The 20,538-nt window shown below is 41.4% G+C and overlaps 1 long non-coding RNA gene across 4 annotated transcripts in view; it reads left to right on the forward strand.

The window, feature by feature from the left end:
* Positions 1-20,538, forward strand: part of LOC135190771 (uncharacterized) — a 150,461-nt gene that overhangs the window by 102,247 nt on the left and 27,676 nt on the right. For 2 of the 4 annotated variants that reach the window (XR_010308657.1, XR_010308641.1), the window contains exon 4: positions 2,281-2,590. The exons of the other annotated variants lie outside the window; for them this stretch is intronic. This is a non-coding gene — a long non-coding RNA (uncharacterized LOC135190771). Of the gene's footprint in view, positions 1-2,280; positions 2,591-20,538 lie in introns of those variants that run through there. 4 annotated transcript variants of the gene reach the window in all.

Raw genomic sequence — 20,538 nt, forward strand, 5'->3', positions numbered from 1 at the left:
TCTGCGACTTGGCATCAGTGAAGCTCTGCTGATTTACACCAGCTGAAAAATCTGGAAGAGAACAATGCACTTTTTGTTTAATTTTTTTATGTAGTCCTCAGACCATTTGAAGAGGAGTAACATTTAGTAGATGATTAGACTTGATTTTTTTTTTCTTTTCCTAAAATGGGATGTGGATGAAGTGAAGATAGAATAAGGCAGTTTCATTACTACAATTGAAGAGCTTGAAAAAAAAAACTTAAAAAAGAATTTGTGAAATAATATATTTGATGTCATGATACAGGGAAATGCATTATTTCTTATATGAATAATTAGTATAAATTTAGAGAAGTAGATTGTGCCATATTTGCATGAAATGGTCTGGCTAATCCATTGCTTTCATACTATGTACCACATAGCCTCTACCTGTTGCAGAGTCACCAGGTGGTGAATGTCATCAGAAAACTGAAGATCCAAAGATTATCAGTTCTATTTTAGAGCCTGAAAGGGAATTTGGACCAGAGACTTTCTCTACCTGCAGAACCAATTTTGCTGCAGTGGTTGAAATCTTATGCATTTATTGCTGTGTATGCTTTACAAATAGCTCTTCTGCAAAGAGGGTGGGAGAGTGGTGGCTTACTCAGAGACAGGAGTCAACCTAAGACAAACCAATAGAAATAGTTTATAGACTGAGGTCCATGCTCACTTGAAGAAGGAAGTGATTGTAATGGTCTCATTTCTGCCTAAGCCTGTTGTCAGAGGTGGAGGGGAAGAAGAGATGCCCAATTGCTTGCTGACTTATGTGCAGGCAATGTTGGATTGCAAACAGGGCTGAGGACCTGGCATGTGTTTATCGAAGTGATTGCAATGGTCTTCTTTCTGTCTAAGCCTGTTGTCAGAGGTGGAGGGGAAGAAGAGATGATGCCAAACTGCTTGCTCTCTTATGTGCAGGCAATGTTAGATTGCAAACAGGGCTGAGGACCTGGCATGTATTTATCTATCACTGCAAAATGGTGGCCCATGTAATCAGCATTGGCACAGAGCAGGAAATGACTGGTGCCAGCAAAAGTTTTGGAGCAGGTCATTTCTCTAGTGGACTAAGATTGGATTAAAACTCTGAGACTTCCCATTTAAGACTTGTTCTGTTGCTGGGAAATACACATTAAACGATCATTATTGCAGCTCAACAGTAGGTCACAGTCCAACCAACACAGTCCTATACTACCTATAAAAACCCAGCTTTTAAGTGTGCTGCAGTTTAACGTGGGAAAAAATATTCCTAAAATATTATTCTCAAGGCTATAAACCAAGCTGTAAGAACTACCATTGCAGGCAATGGCAAATAGTTGTGCCGTTCCTAGACATTTGTGTTCTCTTCCACAGCAATTTGGAAAGTTCTATTTATTATAATAGTCTGAAAAGAAAACAAGTGTGTCATATTTTCTTCAAGAGTTGCATTAAAAATCCCACCAAAGATGCCAGGATTACCTCCCAGGTGACATGGTGAGGACAAACAGTCCAGGGAGCAGGCCACCTTGCTACTGAGCAAGGCAGGTGGAGCAGGGCTGTTGTGAACCATCCATCAATAAGCCTCTACATCAGGGAATGCCCTGTGAAATAGGATTACACAGTGTGAACATCAGGTTAACCCAGTGTGAAGTGCAAAGGAAATGCCACTTAGCACAAACTTAAATCCCTTTTCTTCCAGAACAGGGAATTGATGGTGGAAGAACACAGATTTACTGAATAAAATCAGAGAAATTATCGTCTGTGGCTTCTGATGATGAGTGAGCAAGGTGTGAGTGTGATCTTTATTTGGCCTACAAACTGCATGTGGCACGTGCATTTTCTTGTGCAAATGTGGTAAACAATTTAGTGTTATGCCCTTTACCAAGAGAGGCAGTGAGATTCAGCTCAGTCGAGAGGGAGGAGTTTCTTCATGTTACATATCAACCATTGTGTGTAAATACTACATGGGCCCTGCTAGTAGCAGTAGTACACCAAGTGTTACTTCCATGTCTTTAGAGGGGCTCAGTCTGATTCAGTGGCTACTCAATGTGTTTAGTGCCAGAGACCTATTAACAGCATGCTACTCTTGGACACATAGTTCCTGAAAACATAAATCCCTGTGTGAGGTTACTGCACAACCAGAATCTGACTCATTGCTTCGCAAAGCACTTTTAGTTGCTTTGGAAACATGATGATATGCACTATGCAAACTCAGTAACCATGCTGCTCCAGTAGCAGTCTGCTATCTCAAAGTTGTCAAGAAAAGTTTGTTCTCTGTTATCTACATCCTAGACAGAAGAAACTTCATGTGACAACCCAAACAGGATCCTGTAGCTCCAATGACTCTGACTGCATTCTCTTGGTGTTCCAGCTAATGGGGAGCTCTCAAGAGGTGTGAGCAAAAGTATTGTACAGTTTTCTTTCCATGCTGTAGGGGGTAGTAAAATACTCAGAGACTACATGTGCAAGGAGAGAGCACCAAACAGCAGAGTGTATGAATGGAAAACAAACAAAAAGTCTATTTTTAAACTGAGCTAAATCCATATAATTTTAAATGGGAACCCTTTTGAGTCCTTGTAAAGCAAGTTCCTTAAGTGTTTGAATGATGCTATTTAAATGTGGAATGACTTGGCCTATTAAAAAAAAAACAAAAAACAAACCCAAAACAAAAACAACAACACATATTAATTGCTGCACTTTCAGGATGAAAGTATGAAACATTTTAATTGTGTTCTGCATGTTTAGTTTGCAAACAAAAGTGCTCATTGTGAACCCGCCAATTAAAGTAGCTGCCAACAGGGAAAGGAGACATGCCTGTGGCTTTCTTTGGGTTAGCTGAGGTCATGTCTACAACTAACACACAGGTTCTTAAAGAAGAAGGCATTCGAAGGCAGGAAAATCCCAAGCAATACTCCACTATTTCTTCTCAAGGTTTTGCAGCTGTTTTGGTCTGACAACAATTTTAAAGAACATTATCAAGGCTTTTTTATCATTATTGTTATTTTTTCTTTAGGAAAAAAAGGCATAAAGAGTGCAAAGGGCTGTCTGAGGCATTGGTGCTAAGATCCTAGTTACAGGGCTGCTCTTGAGCCTCAGAGTACTGTATATGATCATGGCCTACCTCATCTGGCAGCTGGAGGAAACCCAGGTGACGCTAATGGGAATATTCATGTACCTCTAGTCAAGAAATAGTTTAGAACTTCAGTGTTTCAGAGATTAGAGTTTCAAAGCACTGATATTAATTCATTGTCTGTATATTTCTGTAGCATTATTTAACAACAGAGTGTTTTAGTACCATTCAAACAGCACAGAAAAACAGACTTTTTCTTACAGGGTTAATAGAAATCCACAGGTTATGGATTTAAAAGAAATCCATAATCCATGGAATTGGTTTCTAGTCATGTTCTCCCACCAACTGAGCCTGATGAGACCTAAATTCCATCTCACTTATTCCAGTGTACGTTAAGAGCAATCCGAATGACTAACACACAAGGCACCCTGGCATACAGAGTTGTGAAGAGCTGAGAATCTGGCTCAGTGTTCCCTATTGTGGGAGGAAAGCTGTGTTTAAATCCATATATAAAATAGAAGATATTTATTTTACATTTCTGCAAAGATTAAAACAGTTACATCTAAATCATGTATTTCTGCCTCTGCTGATGGAGCTTCATAGGTAGATTCTGAAGAAGATACAGGACTTCTTTGCTGAGTGTGTACTGAATTTGTGTTATGTAATGCTACATATAGTTTTTTTTGGTAACTATTACTGAAGATTTTGAAGTATATTAAAAAAACAACCTGTAAGCCAAATCTACTTTATTTTCAAGAATATCCAGCTATCACTTGCATGTCCTTGCCAAATTCTTGCCTTTTCTCTTAGCAACGGTATGGATGGCTTTAACAAGTATTTTTAACCTGTGAAAGAAAGTCAGAGAGCTCACTTCTGAAATAAAAAGTTGTGTACCTAGTGATCCAGTAATAAATTGCTTCTCTTCCTTGCAAGACCATGCATGCTATTCTTGCAGGGCATTCTTATTGTTCAGTGCAAGTGGTTTGCATGGGGTTTTGTCTTTCCAGTTGAATCTCGCTTTACTCTTTTCTAGTCTTACGAAGTATTGGATGTGTGATAAAACACATGCATGTTTCTTGGGGAAAATGTTAGTTCTACAAAGAAAGATCCTGATCCAAACATAACGTTAGTTATATACATATTTCTCTGCAGTTCATCTGCCTTTCACAACTGAATTGCCACCTGAGTTAGCATGGAGTAATTGTTAGATGGCATCCTGGTAGCTGTAGTCTCAACAAGAAAATTCCAAAATTTCACCTGCAGTTTTGCCTGCAGATAATGTGTAGCACAATCTTTAGTGCTGTTTAAAACCCCTTTTAAACCAGGTATTTCTGAGATGACAGATGGAAGCAGCAGAGATACTTAGTTGGAATTTTTCAGTGAAAGACTGACTAATATTTTACATCCACCTTATCAGTGGTTTTATGGCATTATTGTGGGATATATGAGGCAAAATAAGAGAGTCTGGTTCACCACATATCTGCCAGAACCACAGATCTACTGCGGAGCATAATGTACCTTTTCTCCTTCTAATGAGATGGACATGGAGGTTGTTACATCCCACTTTATCTCACATTCCCAGGGACTGCCTACCATGTGAGTCAGCTGTGAACTAACCTCTGAATGTGATATATCATTTCCTGCTGTCTCCTTCAAGCCATGTCTTCTAAAGCATGTTAATACTCACCTATATCAGTCAAATACTCTTTTTACTATCAGCATTTATTTAATTGAGTTGGTCAGACAGACCTTCAATGAAATTAGAATCATAGAAGCAACCAGCTTGGAAGAAACCTCCAAGATCATCTTGTCCAACCTGTCACCCGGCCCTAACCAGTCAACTAGACCATGGCACTAAGTGCCTCATCCAGTCTTTTCTTGAAGAAAAGAACATTGCTAGTGTCCTGGTTTAAGCCTTCTACAGCATCTTGTCTTTTTCAAGGCTCTTTTTTAGATTAAGACTTTCATGGGACAAGCATTATCTTTTGTTATGGCTTGTTCAGTGCTAAATGCTATTTCAGTGTTTAAAGGTTAGTCATAAACATTGGTAGTGTGCTTATTGTAAGAGCTTTGCCTAGACCAGTGCCTTAGTATTGTTCTTTAACTTTTGGAAGAGTCCTTTTGATAGCTTCTACAGTTTAATTCACCAATTCTTGAACGTTATTCTTGAGTGATGATTTTTAAATAGTAAATTTGGATTAAAATATCAAAATAAGGTTTGAGAAGATCATCTTGTAGCAAGATGTTTTTCTGACCATCAGGAAACAAAAAGGTAATGCATAACATTCACTTTTCCTATAGGACTGTTGTGTATAGGTAACCATATGGTAACATTTGAATTTTTTAAAGAAAAAAAAAAGGCTTGAAAACCTATTTCAGTGTCAGATACATGTGACTGGCAGGAGCAAGAAGGCTTATAACACTGGGGATGAATTTCTTTAAATTTTCTGTAGGAACTGGTAAAAAATAGGGTTAGAGTTTCAGAAAAGGCTTTGTAAAGTTTGATTTATTGCTGAATTTATAAGGGTTCATCTGGTGGCTGGTGTATTCCTAAGCAAACATCTTATTTTCAGTATTCCTGGACACATCTTCCATTTAAGTGAAGTTTGGGATAAGGCTAAGGAACTGGGAAAAAACATGTCAGAGAGAGTAGTATGGCGTAGGCAGGAGCATATGCTTCCTATTAGGTATTCCAGTACAGATTCATCTTCTCTCTACAGTACGTGTTAATTTTAGGGCTAGAATCAGATTTTCAAAAAAGAAGGTAGAAAGCCTTTTTATTTGTGCATTCTGCAAGACTGGATGAGAGTTTGCATAATTGAGAGCAAATGTCTTATGCTCAGTTTTACTATACAGACTGGTCGCTCCCAACTAGTAACTTTCAGGCTTAGGTTTATGGTGTCATTATGACATAAAAGACAGAGGCTTCCTCAAGTCAATCTCACTCTGATTTTAGACCAACAGAGATTAGAAAGAATGTTGTTTGCTAATGAATCTCAAATTTCCATTATGAAGTAGTCACTTGATTAGGTTTCAGGTTTTGGTAAAAAACAGAGTTAAGAGTTAAGAAGAAATTGGTTGTTGAACCTAGCTTGTCACTGGGTCTGGAATGGCTTCAGGAATAGGAAGAAGATTAGTATCATTAAGGACAAATGATGTTATTCAGATTTTTTGTGGAGTTTGTTCACATAAGTGGAAAAAATGGAGATTTAGAAAGACTATGGTGATGGTACAACTAGCACCTTTACTGCATTTTAACTGCAAGAGTTAATTCACTGCCCATACATTGAATAGTGTTGTGGCTGGTGTTTTATCTAATGTTTGAGAAAGCAAAAGGTTTGACCTGAACGTTTAGGATGAGGGATGATGTCAGCAGTTGAAGTTTCATGTTTTGATTTCTGTAGGGATTTGTTCTATGATTATATTTCAGATTAACATTTGAGTGTAGAAAATAAGGCTTGAAGAATTCAGTGTCCTGTTGGGTACTTCATGATCATCAGGGATAGGAATAACTGTTTCATCAAATCCCATTAATCTGTATTAGATTTCACTCTGGCTCTTGGTTACCTGGCTATACTCACAATTTTGTTGATCCTGTAAGGACTTGGGAACTCAAAGCTGATTGTTTCCAAGGTTCTATTAGATTCCATGGTGCTGGTTTTTGTTACTGAGGTAGATAAAGACTTGTTCTGAGAAGCCAATGGACACAGAAATAAACATTGCATGTTGGCAGAGAATCAGTGTGCATTTGCAAAGAAGGGTCATGGCTCAGAAATCTAGTAGCATTCTTCAGACAAGCCAAAGACTTGTGGATAAATGAATTATAGTTGATATAACCTACTATGATAAATTTTCACTGATGAGAGAGGTTACCAGGAAAATTTCTTGTCATGTGGCTTGCAATGTTCCAAATGTTAATAAATGGTCTGGAAATAAGAGAGAAAGTCTAAAGGTATCTTAGTTTGTCTGCAGTCCTAAATTATTCTGAATAGAATCAAAATAGTTTGAGTTGGAACAGACCTTTAAAGGTCACTTAGCCCAACCTTCCATGCAATAAGCAGTGACATCTTTAAACAGATTATGTTGCTCAGAGCCCCATCCAACCTGACCTTGAAAGTTTCCAGGGATGAGGGTACTACCAGCTCTCTTGGCAACTTGTTCCCCTGTTCCACCCCCATAGTAATGATCATCTTCCTTATGTCTAAATCGCTCCTCTTTTAGTTTAAAACCATTACTCCTTGGAATACCATGACAGGTCCTGCCGAAAACTCTCTCTCCATCTTGCCTACAGCCTCCCTTTAAGGGCTGAAAGGCTGCAATAAAGTCCTGTGGATGATCTGAATCTAACTGTGGGCAGTTTCAATCTTGGTGAAACATGGCTCTGTCCTTGACCAGAATGTAAACAATTAAGGGAGGAATTAAGACAATGAGAAACCAGGATGTAGGCAGATATTTTCAGCAAGTTTGCCAGTGCACGCAAAGAGCACTCTTTAGCCAATGACAAGAAGCAGAAGGGCACATGGGCACTGTAGATGGCCAGTCATATGTGTTTCTGAGGCATGTGATCACTGTAGAAGAGGTAAAAAGGCACCTGAGAGGAAAATAAAGCAGCTCCTGCATGAAACTGAAAGCTGTCCTTGTTTTGTCCAGTAGTGCTGCGCGGTGACAAAGTCCCACCTGCAGCCTTCACTTCTCCAGGCTAAACAACTCCAACTCCTTCCTCACAGGGGAGGTGTTCAAGCCCTTCGATATTTTTTGTGGCACTTCCCTGGACCTGCTCTGACAGGTCCACACCTTTCCTTTGATTTTGACATGTCAATTTGGTTTCTTATTGTTTGGGACCACTGGTGAAGAACAAAGTCAATGTATCTGTGAACTAGGTTTTCTTTGATGATAATGAGACCCTTCAAATTACAGTGTCTTTTAACTTTTCCAGGGTTAGAAGTTTGCAGGAGAAAATATTTTGGAGACATGGTGATTACTTGATTACTTGGTATAGGGTAACCAATGTGTTAAAGACAGCAGATCACAAAACTCCTCTTATGAGTATTTAGTGGTGAATTTGCCTTACAAGATTCAGTTTATTAGTTGTTAGTTGACTTCTGGGTCTCTGTTCTCTCACAAACACTTTCTATAGTCTGGATGCATGAAGCTTTGTTGCCATATTTTGCAAACACAGCAGATAGTAGTGATAGTGTTAAATGTGTCCTTGGATGCCCTGTGACTTGCAGCAGCAGCAGCAGGAGTGATGATCTTGTGTTTAGTAGCAAACAATAGCTCACTATAGCGTCTTCTGAACTAGAGTTGGCTTCTTACCATGTCTCAGAACCAACCTGGCATTTCACAATAGAAGAATCAAATGCCTTTTGGCAGCAGCTGATGTCATAGCTGCTTAGAGCGATCTGAGAATTCGACTGTCGTGAGTCACTCCATCTGTATTCAGCTGTGTAAAACAGACAACAGAAAGTGTGGGTGTCAGTGGTGCTGTGAGCATTATACAGTGTTCATCAGACTGAAATAAAGCAGAATTATTTGTTATTGCTAATTTTAAACTGCTAATTGGATTTTTTCAGTACATAAAGCTAAAGGAACCTAATACTAGAAGCATACAGCAGCATATGACTTCAAAACAGATCTCGTTTCGACCAAAGAGCTCAGAAGCAAAATGACAGTGGACTGTGCTTGTACAGCAGTGTTACACCTCTGTTTACACTGTCCTGTCCTGCTTTATGTGTTTGCTGTTCGAGAGAATGACAACTCCTATCTTCCTTTTGGCATATTGGAGTTGCATTGAGAAGCAAAGTAATTCATCACTGCAGGGTGCCAACATCACATTTGATACTCAAAGGTTTAGTCTGAAGGAGCTTCTAAGATGATTTAATAGAAACCATTCTGTGTAATAGACAAGTATTTCTAATCTACCAAATCTCTGAGATTGTTTAACTGGGGTTTCTTTAACAGTTATCTGGCTGCTCTGATCTGCTTGTAATGGGCAGTATTTATTGCTTGTAGGGCTTTGCCAGTATCATAAATCAATTCAATAAAGAGCAATTAAACCACGAGTGAATTATGGGTTATTTTCATATGGTGGTCATCTGCCACAGATAATTATGTAAGGAAAATGGATCACAGCTTTGCATCCCAATCCTTTCCTGTATTCTTGTCCTTTTAGAAAAGTAAAAATATGTTGCTTCTACTTCTTGTCTTATACAAGCTGTGATTGAAAACATGAAAGTGCCTTCAAGAATAAAGTGACTGTATCAGAAAAAAAGGTTGTTTTATTAATCTATTAATAAACAGGAGGTGGTACAAGATTAAAATACTAAATCAGGAACAAGGCAGATCAAATTAAAGATTTTAGAGCTGCTAATTCATTATCTTTATTGTGAGTTGTATAACACATCTTCCAGTCTTTAAAATTCCATCCTTTGAGGACATGCATAATATGAGTTATGCCTGGCATGCATTTTCTCACTTGTGATGTATTTATCTGTTTCCTGGTGTCATCTGCTGAATCCAATGGGATTAGCACCCTTTTTACATAAAATTCAATCTTATTATCAGCTACTGAGTCCAAGAGATATTATGACTTGTTTCATGGGCTTATCAACATCTTACTTTGCCTGTTGGTTTTGAAGCAGTTTTACTGCAGCTTATCACCACCTGGTCTTGCATATCTGTGATGTATCTGGAGCTGAAGTGCAGGTGGCTTTGCCATCTAGTTTGATTTGGATGGATTGCTGATTTAATAATATAACAGTAAAAATGTCAACTGAGTGTCTGTCTGCCTTGTTCTGTAATAAATATACATAATTTCTGCATCTGCTAACTGACACCACAGGTTGCTTTCCCTTCTGTGGAAGACTTTCCAAATGCTCTCAGAAACAGCATTTTCCAGGCATATAATTGGTATTTGAAGATAGTCTGGTGCTGCTTCCTCTGTGATTTTCACTGCACCTTACAGGCTGGCCATTAATTTTTATGTCAAACTGCTGTCTGAAGCACATATGTTAGATGGCATCCACAATACAGGGCACCTGCCTTCTCAGTACTGTTTGCTTAGTTTGAAGTTGGAGCACTTGTTCTGTACCAATACACTATTGCCATGTTCCTTTCACTGCTCTCTTGGGCTGCTTTTTCAGTGAGTGGCATGTTTCTGAGGTGTTGTGGAGGGGTTTTCTCTATGCTGCCCCTGTTAGGGGGAGGAGAGAAATTAATTTGAGGTGGTACTCATTTTTTATAAAATTATTTATTAAAATCAATATTTACAAAATTGTGCCACCCCCAACCACTATGTAATCAAGTTCTTTGTGTAAAGTTATGAAAACAGCTGGGATATATTTACAGGGATTGGATTATTAAATGGAAATATCAAATTATCAACAACTATAGACAGAGAGAAAGATTCCCTTAGGCTTAATGCCTCTTAACAACTATACTGTCTGCCCAGCAAGGGCTGAAACTTGTCTGCTCTAAAGGCAGAGGTAACTTATATTACAAAGGATTTAAAGCTTGCTTAGATGTGTTGCTCTTAAGTATTAATTATTAATCATCCTCCCGGGATTGTCACAGCATGTGCCCAGTATTGGGGTTTTGGTGAAGGCTAGAATCTGTCCTGGCTTGCAGGGATGATAAGGATTCCAGTCTCTGGGTTGAATAGGATTTTCTCTAACCTTCTCTCCTGGGGTGAAGTGGTCTCTGCCTTAGAGCTGTTGCTTCTTCTGGATGCTGTGTCCAGGGATGATCAGCTGGCAGGATTTCCAGATGCAGGAGAAGGATCTGTCTGTGTAGCTTCTGACATGGTCTCACAGCTAGCAGGCTGTGTTTGCAGGTTTGCAGACAGTCTGAAGGTCTGATGGGCTCTGGATCTTTCCAGACTTACAGGACAGCTGGCAAGCAGTATTTATGCCGGGCAAGCAGGGTCTATGCCATGCTGCAGGGAGATGATCTCTGTAGATAAATGCAAGGCAGCAAGCCAGTGTGTATGGCTGCTCTAGGCTTAAGCAGGGGGCTCTCAGCTCCCCATATATGTATGGAGTGCAGGCGTGCAGGTGCTCTGCTTCTCAAAGGGCTCGCAGACAGCTTAACTGAGCCTTGAGATCAGTGCAAGAGGTCTGTGCCTCAGTAATGCTTGCAAGTGAGTAAGGCCTGATCCTGTGTCGAGGCCATGCAAGCAGGTCAGGGCAGCAGGGTGCTGCTATCAGAGCTGAGTCTGAATGCTCTGAACTAATGAACAGTCTGAACCGTCTGACCACGTGGTGCTCCTTTGCACTCCTCTTTATAGACTCTGGGCTGAGATTCGTGGCTCATCTGAACATCTAAAGTGACCAATCAGGCTGGCAGTAAGCCAAACCTTAACCCAATAGGCAGTAGATGTTTGCCTGGACCCTCCCAATAGGAGATTACCTGGGTGGACCCCCGGGGTACACGGACTGGGCGTGTGTGTGTTACACAACCTGTTTACTGCCATGGGTGCTGGCAGAAAAACATGTCCAGGCATGTAGAGGCATAGAGAAACCTCAGTTTTGGGGCTGCTGCCCCTCCACCACATGAGGCTGGGTCTATTGCCTTGAAAATTATCTTGCTTTCATTCTTTCTGAGCTTATATGTGGGAGCCAAGATTGTGCGCTTTGCAGTGTGTAAACAATTCTTTCCTCACCATTCAATACAAATATTTATTCAGGTAAAAGGAAAACAAAACACTTTGGTGACTGCTGTTTTGTTTTTTGTTTTTTTTTCTGGCCTCATTGAGTATTTTGATGATCTGTTCCAGCATCTGAAGCATTATTCCAGCTGGAGTGTCCTATTATCTAAGCCGTTAACCCCAAATGTTATAGCTGATTTTTCTCAACTTCCTTCGTAAATTGTGTATGCATGGAGGCTTGGTTCTTGCTTTTACAGTTTTAATGCCTGTACATGGATTTTGTTTGGACATCCACCATGCTTGGTAGCTGGCATCACTCCATGCTGATGATTTCCTTTGTTTCTTTCCCATATTTTGTCTCACTGTAAATTGTGTTCTCTTTATTCTTGTGAATCTCACAAGAATAACCACCGCTGTTATCTACCATATGCCACATGCTGAGTAGTAACATTAGAAAACACTGTATTTCTTGAGTAAAATAGCTTAAGATTGAGAGAGCTATAACAGAACTGGTGCCTTGTGGCAAGTCAGTGTCCCCAGATGGCAAAGACTATGGCCTTTGGTACGATTAAGTTTAAAAGGCTTCAAGGAGTGGAGAAAATATGAGTGAGCCCTGAGTGTTACAGGGATGGAGAGAGAGTCAAGACCTGACCTAACTGTTCTAGACCAGTGCCTCTGACATCTGCCTAGCTTAATTTCAGAGCAGAGTTTCAGCATCAGACCAGGGAAACTTCTCATGGAAACAGACTTGAAAAATATGCCTTTAGCACTATGCTGGCAGTAATGTGGTGCTGGTGCTCAGCAGGTGAAGGGGAGATGCTGTTACAAAGATGTTTGCACTGGGAAAGGTGGGAATCAGGTGCAAGGCTGCTGAGCTATTTTGAGTGGTTTTCACTCTTAACTGGGGGAGCTATCTGAGAGAATGCCTTTACAAATTGATGATGAAATGTCTATATTCATGAACTCCTATTTCCCTGAATGCCATTAGAAGTAAACATTAGAGGCTCATTGCTTTAATGCTCTCCTCAGCCTGAGGTCTACCCTAACTTCCTCTTTCTTTTATGAAAATCATCTTACATGCTTTCTAGTTGTCTCTAGGACTTTCCTGCTGCCTGCTTTATGTATGCCTGTTTCACCCATTTTCACCATTTTTGTTTATCTCTGCTGAACAGAGATCATTGCCCAGAATTTGCACTTAGCCCCACGGAGCATTGGAGTGGCTGGTTCTTCTTCTAGGACTTTGTTTCAGGTGCTGACTTTCAGTTTTTTTTCTGTTCCATGGAAGTGTTGTAATTAGTTTTTACATTTAGCTTACTACTTACTGCTCAACAAAATGTGACTTCATTTCCTGCTAATAGATGACAGGTTCTTTTTTGTTGTATGCTATCAAGCTACAGTTCTCCTTTTCACCACAAAAAGAATGTTGCTGGTTTTGTACATAAACTCCATGCTTCAGAATATAGTAAGATTATCTGTTAAGGTTACACAGGGAGGATACTCAGTTTTCTCAGGTTTGTGTGTGTGTAGCACTTGAGCCAATCACACTTATTACTTTAAACAAGACCACTCAGACGTTTGAACTTGACCCTTATTCCTGCCAGTAACACTCGGCAAGATTGCCAAATAGGTTAAATTGCAGATATACTCAAGATTTATTTTAGCTAAAGCCTGTTTGTAAGATGTTTGTGTGCAAAGTCATATCTGGACTAAACTTTTACAGGCAAACACTAAATCAGAGGCAAAAACGGGTGGGAAGAAGTGTAAAAGAGAGTAAGTAGAAAGGTTGTCAGACTCCTAAGTATAATGAAAATGGTTGTGGAGAACTGTATTGTATTAACTCTGATAATTGCCAGAGTCGTAAAATCCAGATTTTTCTGTTTGCAAGACTCTTGGGAGCTGCTGGAGACGGAGAAAATTAGATGTAATGGTTCACATATAATTCAGAATTTTGTTTCTTTTCCTCATTCTCAAAAGAGTAAAAGTGACCTACTTTCTATATGTTGTAGTTTGGCGGTGGATTCCCCCAAAGCTCAGTGTTAGTACGCTTGTTCTCTTCTTAAGCAGGTGCTAACTCCCATCTCTGCTTTACTACTGTTGGCATAGTATGCGCTAAATGTGTTGTGACATTCTTTTCTCTCAGTTTGCAGTGAAGGTGTTTGTGCTCCTTCCCAAATTCCAGTTTTGTTAAACTTCTGGGATTAATGCAGGATCTAAATTAATTTTCTGCATGTTAGTTTTCAACCACAGTAGAAGCAGTTAAATAACAAGCACTCCTCTAAGATTTGTGCTTTTGTATTTGATAAGTTACATATAATGATGGTCAAAAACAGAAGGGAAAAAAAAAGACATAAGATGAGAAGATACCTGTACAAAACATCACAATTTCTTCTTTTTTTTTATTTGTCACAATGCATGTTGGGACAGAAACAAATCTGAAACTCAGACAGTGTCAGTTCTGTAGTAAGTCTGGTTTTGAACTGCAAATATTTCAGTCCAGCAGACTTCTTCCAACTCATCTTCACAAAACCAAAACGAAATAGCCTGAAAAACCTGAGACAGGAAAATGAGGAAATTGGATTCAAGATTAAAAGTTAAGCCTGTCTCCAGTTACAGCACATGGCTACAGAACTATGCCAGACAGAGTATGGAAGCAATCTTAGTTTTAATCCTGCCATTCAAGAAGAGTCAACATTTATTTTGATGAGTCTAGTTCTATACCAGGGAAAAAGAGAGAAATATAATGAGATTATAATTTCCCATCACAGTGCTAAACCTATTCATGACTGAGGAGATTTTGAATTTTTCAGTTCCTTTCCCAGTATGATTTTTCCATCCAAGGGTGGATCTTCCTATCTCCCTCCATGGGTGGAGAGAGATGGGAGGATGCTAGTCCTGTTTTGCTCAAATGAAAGTTGTAGTGACCACAAAGAGATGCTGAGATGTATGATAGGCAGTGTTCCAGTTACTTTTCCTAAGAGAACTTGCTACAAAAGTTGATCATCAGATGTATACAACAAGCAAGACAAAATTGCATTGCTTACTGAATGAAATGTGCCCTTAGAGCTGTTTGCAGGGAAAGATTTGAAAAATAAATATGGTTCTGTTTAGCCACATCCTATTTATTTATTTACATACCTTTTTATTTATTTGAAGTGAGCTATTTCTTCCAGCTAGGGACATTAGACCACTCAGCAAGAAGATTCATTCATGTATTTTTGTTTTACTTTTGCGATCAAATTGTTAGGAGTCGGGAGTTTGGATCCAAAGGGGATGAATTTATGTATGCAGGACACATTGTTCAAGGAGCTAGTACTTACAGTAAACAGAGGTTGCTTAACTGTTGAGTAATGCTACAATAATTATTTCCAAAATTTTGCAAGAAACAATGTTCATGCAATGTTTTACCACTAGCAATTTGTTAGTGGTTTTAATCTAATACCAAACAAATCTCTAAGGGCTCTAATTCTAAAAACATGGAGTATCACACGTATGAACTGGAATTTCTACTTCTCGAAGGTAAGACACATAGAAAAGAGACACCATTTGATTTATCCCATTAATAGAGCTTTTGTGAGTCATAGATTATGCACATTGCTTATTTATGTCATTAGTAAATGGTGTATGTGTCTGCATGAGATGAGGTGTTCTTGGGAAGACTTTGGGATATCATGTTCAAAAACTAAATCGTGTTGTGTTCAAAAACTAAATCGTGTTGTGTTCAAAAACTAAATCATGTTGTGTTCAAAAACTAAATTGCTGTGACAAAGGACGCTGTGACTTAGACTTAAGGAAGCTGTACTCTGCAGCTGTGAAGGTATAGGCTGGATGTTAGGAGGAAGTTCTTCACAGAGGGAGTGATTTGCTGTTGGAATGGGCTGCCCAGGGAGGTGGTGGAGGCACCGTCCCTGAAGGTGTTAAAAAAAGGGCTGTCTGAGGCACCTAGTGCCATGGTCTAGTTGACTGGACAGGACTGGGTGAAAGGTTGGACAGGATGATCTTGGAGGTCTCTTCCAACCTGGTTGATTCTATGATTCTAATAGTGAAAACACAAGAGAATTTTTACCAGAGTAAAGATACTCTTGTGACATCGTAAATGCACAAGAAATCTTTACAGAAAAACGAAGTATTTCTACAGAAAGATAGTTATAGCCTTCTATATTTGGAGCAGTGCATTACAAGGCCTGGAACACAAACCCTATGAGGAGAGGTTGAGGGAGCTGGGGGTGGTTAGCCTGGAGAAGAGGAAGTTCAGGGGTGACCTCATTGCTGTCTACAACTACCTGAAGAGAGGCTGCAGCCAGGTGGGGGCTGGTCTCTTCTGCCCAGCAACCAGCAACAGAACAAGGGGACACAGTCTCAAGTTGTGCCAGGGGAGGTCTAGGCTGGATGTTAGGAGGAATTTCTTGCCAGAAGGAGTGATTGGCATTGGAATGGGCTGCCCAGGGAGGTGGTGAAGTTGCCATCCCTGGAGGTGTTGAAGAAAAGCCTGGATGAGGCACTTAGTGCCATGGTCTAGTTGATTGGGTAGAGCTGGTTGTGAGGTTGGACTGGATGATGTTGGAGGTCTCTTTCAACCTGGTTGATTCTATGACTCTATGAAGAGAGGCAGATAAATTGTGATTACACTGCTGGCAAAGCCTTCACTTTGGAGTGGAAAAATGAGTGTAGAGATATCTATGCGAGTGAGTGGGAAGATGTTTGCAGCAATGTAAAACAAAACATACTTACAGTAAATCTGTTCTTAGTTGTGAAAAAAGGTCAAACACCTTTTCTTTGGTATTGTAAAAAGAGAGGCTGAAAGGAAATGTAAGGAATATACAAAAGAAAAGAACAGAAATTAGTGCAAGAAGGAAGAGTGATGAAGATGAGCTAATGAGAGGTGAAAGTGATGATGTGAAAGTGAAGCTATAATACTTCACTAGAGATGATAGAAGAGAATGGAATGAATTGAGAAAACCAGAGTGTAATTCCATTATTATGGAACTGAATAGCATGCAAGGAAAAGTGAAGGAGATGAGGGGAGACAAGGTAAAAGAATGGCTGCACTGAGGTATTTGCAAATCATTTCCCTTTCACACTAATTTATGTGGGTTTTTTTCAGTGTCTTTCACTGCTTATTGCAGTTCAGAATTGATAAATCTCCAGTGTTTGGAAGGCAGAACATTTTGTCAGATGAAGAGAAAATTTCTGATCTCATAGACCTTTTTTGTGTCCTGTTATTTGTCATTAACTAGGTTTCTTTATTACTGCCTTGAGCACCTGATAGAATACTCTTTACACACAAGACAAGTATTCTACGGAATTTGTAGCATCTGAGGGCAGGAACACTTAGGCATTTTTTAACACCTACTTCTAATTTAGGACTAACTGGACCATGTCTCATCATCATCTTTAGAAAATAGCATTGATTTCATATATGAAATAAAAGAATAAACATTAAGAGCCACTTGTGGGCCTCTTAACAGGAGCACAAGATAACCCAAGAAGCTATCACACATGATTACAGGTGGCCAGGAGAGCCAATGGCATACTAGCTTGTATCAAGAACAGTGTGGCCAATTGGACAAGGGAGGTTATTCTTCCCCTGTACTCACAGTATCACAGTATCATTAGGGTTGGAAGAGACCTCATAGATCATCAAGTCCAACCCTTTACCACAGAGCTCAAGGCTAGACCATGGCACCAAGTGCCACGTCCAACCTTGCCTTGAAGTGCCCCAGGGACGACGACTCCACCACCTCCCCGGGCAGCCCATTCCAGTGTCCAATGACTCTCTCAGTGAAGAACTTTCTCCTCACCTCAAGCCTAAATCTCCCCTGGCGCAGCCTGAGGCTGTGTCCTCTTGTTCTGGTGCTGGCCACTTGAGAGAAGAGAGCAACCTCCTCCTGGCCACAACCACCCCTCTGGTAGTTGTAGACAGCAATAAGGTCACCCCTGAGCCTCCTCTTCTCCAGGCTAACCAATCCCAGCTCCCTCAGCCTCTCCTTGTAGGGCTGTGCTCAAGGCCTCTCCCCAGCCTCGTCGCCCTTCTCTGGACACGCTCAAGCATCTCAGCATCCCTTTTAAACTGGGGAGCCCAGAACAGAACACAATACTCAAGGTGTGGTCTAACCAGTGCAGAGTACAGAGGCGGAATGACCTCCCTGCTCCTGCTGACCACACCATTCTTGATGCAGGCCAGGATGCCACTGGCTCTCTTGGCCACCTGGGCACACTGCTGGCTCATGTTCAGGCGGGTATCAATCAGTACCCCCAGATCCCTCTCTGTCTGGCTGCTCGCCAGCCACTCCGACCCTAGCCTATATCTCTGCATGGGGTTGTTGTAGCCAAAGTGCAGCACCCTGCACTTGGAGCTATTGAACCCCATCTGTCCAGGCGGTCAAGGTCCCGCTGCAGAGCCCTTCTGCCTTCCAACTCAGTCACATCTGCCCCCAGCTTGGTGTCATCTGCAAACTTGCTGATGACTGACTCGATGCCCTCATCCAGATCATCTATGAAGATGTTAAAGAGGATGGGGCCCAGCATAGATCCCTGAGGGACGCCACTAGTGACTGGCCGCCAGCTGGATGTGGCACCATTCACCACCACTCTCTGGGTCGAGTACTGTGTCCAGTTCTGAGCTCCTCAATTCAAGAGAGATGTTGAGATACTGGAGTGTGTCCAGAGAAGGGCAACAAAGCTGGTGAGAGGCCTGGAACACAAACCCTGTGAGGAGAGGCTGAGGGAGCTGGGGTTGTTCAGCCTGGAGAAGAGGAGGCTCAGGGTTGACCTCATTGCTGTCTACAACTACCTGAAGGGAGACTGTAGCCAGATGGGGATTGGTCTCTTCTCTCAGGTAACCAGCAAAAGAACGGACAGTCTCAAGCTGTGCTGGGGGAAGTGTAAGCTGGACATTAGGAGGAAGTTCTTCACAGGGAAAGTGGATTGCCATTGGAATGGGCTGCCCAGGGAGGTGGTGGAATCACTGTCCCTGGAGGTATTGAAGAAAAGCCTGGATGAGTCACTTAGTGCCATGGTCTAGTTGACTGGCTAGGGCTGGGTGCTAGGTTGGACTGGATGATCTTGGAGGTCTTTTCCAAACTGGTTGATTCTATGATTCTATGATACATTCTTCTGAAGAACATCTCCCTCTAGAGGAGTGGACATACATTCAGTATGAGCAGTGAATCTTTTTTCAATATTCACTTGATACACCTGTGATTTTTCATCTATCTAGATTGCTTGGACCAGTACAGCTGTGAAAATATACATAGAAAACCTGGTCAGGCAAGAGAAAAATTCACTTAGCTGAAATGCAGAGTCCCTCAGGGATCAGTCCTGAGACCAGTCTTGTTCAACATCTTTGTTGGTGACCTGTACAGAGGCATTGAGTGCACCCTCAGCATATTTGCTGATGACACCAAGTTGTGTGATGCAGCAGACACGCTGGAGGGAAGAGATGCCATCCAGAAGAACCTGGGCAGGCTAGAGAGGTGAGCACAAGCCAGCTTCATGAGGTTCAACAAGACCAAGTGCAGTGTCCTGCATTTGGCTCAGGGCAGTCCCAAGCACAAATCCAGGCTGGGCAGTGAGTGGCTGGAGATCAGCCTTGAGGAGACGGACTTGGGGGTGCTGGTGGATGACGAGCTCAACATGAGCCAGCAGTGTGCTCTTGCAGTCTAGAGGGCAAACCAGATCCTGGGCTGTGTCAGAGAAGTGTGGCCAGCAGGTCAATGGAGGTGATTCTCCCCCTCTACTCCACTCTGGTGAGACCTCACCTGGAGTACTGTATCCAGTTCTGGATGCAATGCTTATCAAGTTCTTCCATTTGAGATTAACACATATTCTTATTTTACAGATGAAGAATTTAGGGATAAGGCAGATAGAAATCCTTTGGAATATCTTACTGTGATTAAGTGCTAGGGGGGGCTAAGTCCTAAGGACTAGGGGGAATGGAGCGAAGCTGGAGATGGGTAGGTTCAGGCTGGACCTGAGGAGGTTCTTCATCATGAGAGTGGTGAGAGCCTGGAATGGGTTGCCCAGGGAGGCGGTTGAGGCCCTGTCCCTGGAGGTATCACAGTATCACCAAGGTTGGAAGAGACCTCATAGATCATCAAGTCCAACCCTTTACCACAGAGCTCAAGGCTAGACCATGGCACCAAGTGCCACGTCCAATCCTGCCTTGAACAGCCCCAGGGATGGTGATTCCACCACCTCCCCAGGCAGCCCATTCCAGTGTCCAATGACTCTCTCAGTGAAGAACTTTCTTCTCACCTCGAGCCTAAATTTCCCCTGGCACAGCCTGAGGCTGTATCCTCTTGTTCTGGTGCTGGCCACCTGAGAGAAGAGAGCAACCTCCTCCTGGCCACAACCACCCTTCAGGTAGTTGTAGACAGCAATAAGGTCACCCCTGAGCCTCCTCTTCTCCAGGCTAACCAATCCCAGCTCCCTCAGCCTCTCCTTGTAGGGCCAGGCTGGATGGGGCTCTGGCCAGGCTGATATAGGGTAGGGTGTCCTTGCCCATGGCAGGGGTTTTGGAACTAGATGATGCTTGTGGTCCCTTCGAATCCTGACTGATTCTATGAAATGCAATCTTTAAGGACCAAATTCTACAGTATACTTATCTTCCACATGAAGTGATATTGGTTTATATATAATTGCATAGAAGATGGTTAAAATTCAAATTTGTATATTAAGTGTCAAGGATTAATGCTGGGCTGGCCACTAGATCACAGAATCATAGAATTCTGTGAGTGAATAGTGTTCTCTATTAACCTCTTTCTCTAAGGGGGAAAAGAAGGGCAATGAGGGAGAGATACTTATGTTCCCTGCACGTAATGCCTTTTAGTTTGCACCC

Source organism: Pogoniulus pusillus, chromosome 1 (assembly GCF_015220805.1).
Source record: "Pogoniulus pusillus isolate bPogPus1 chromosome 1, bPogPus1.pri, whole genome shotgun sequence".
NCBI classification, from domain to species: domain Eukaryota; kingdom Metazoa; phylum Chordata; class Aves; order Piciformes; family Lybiidae; genus Pogoniulus; species Pogoniulus pusillus.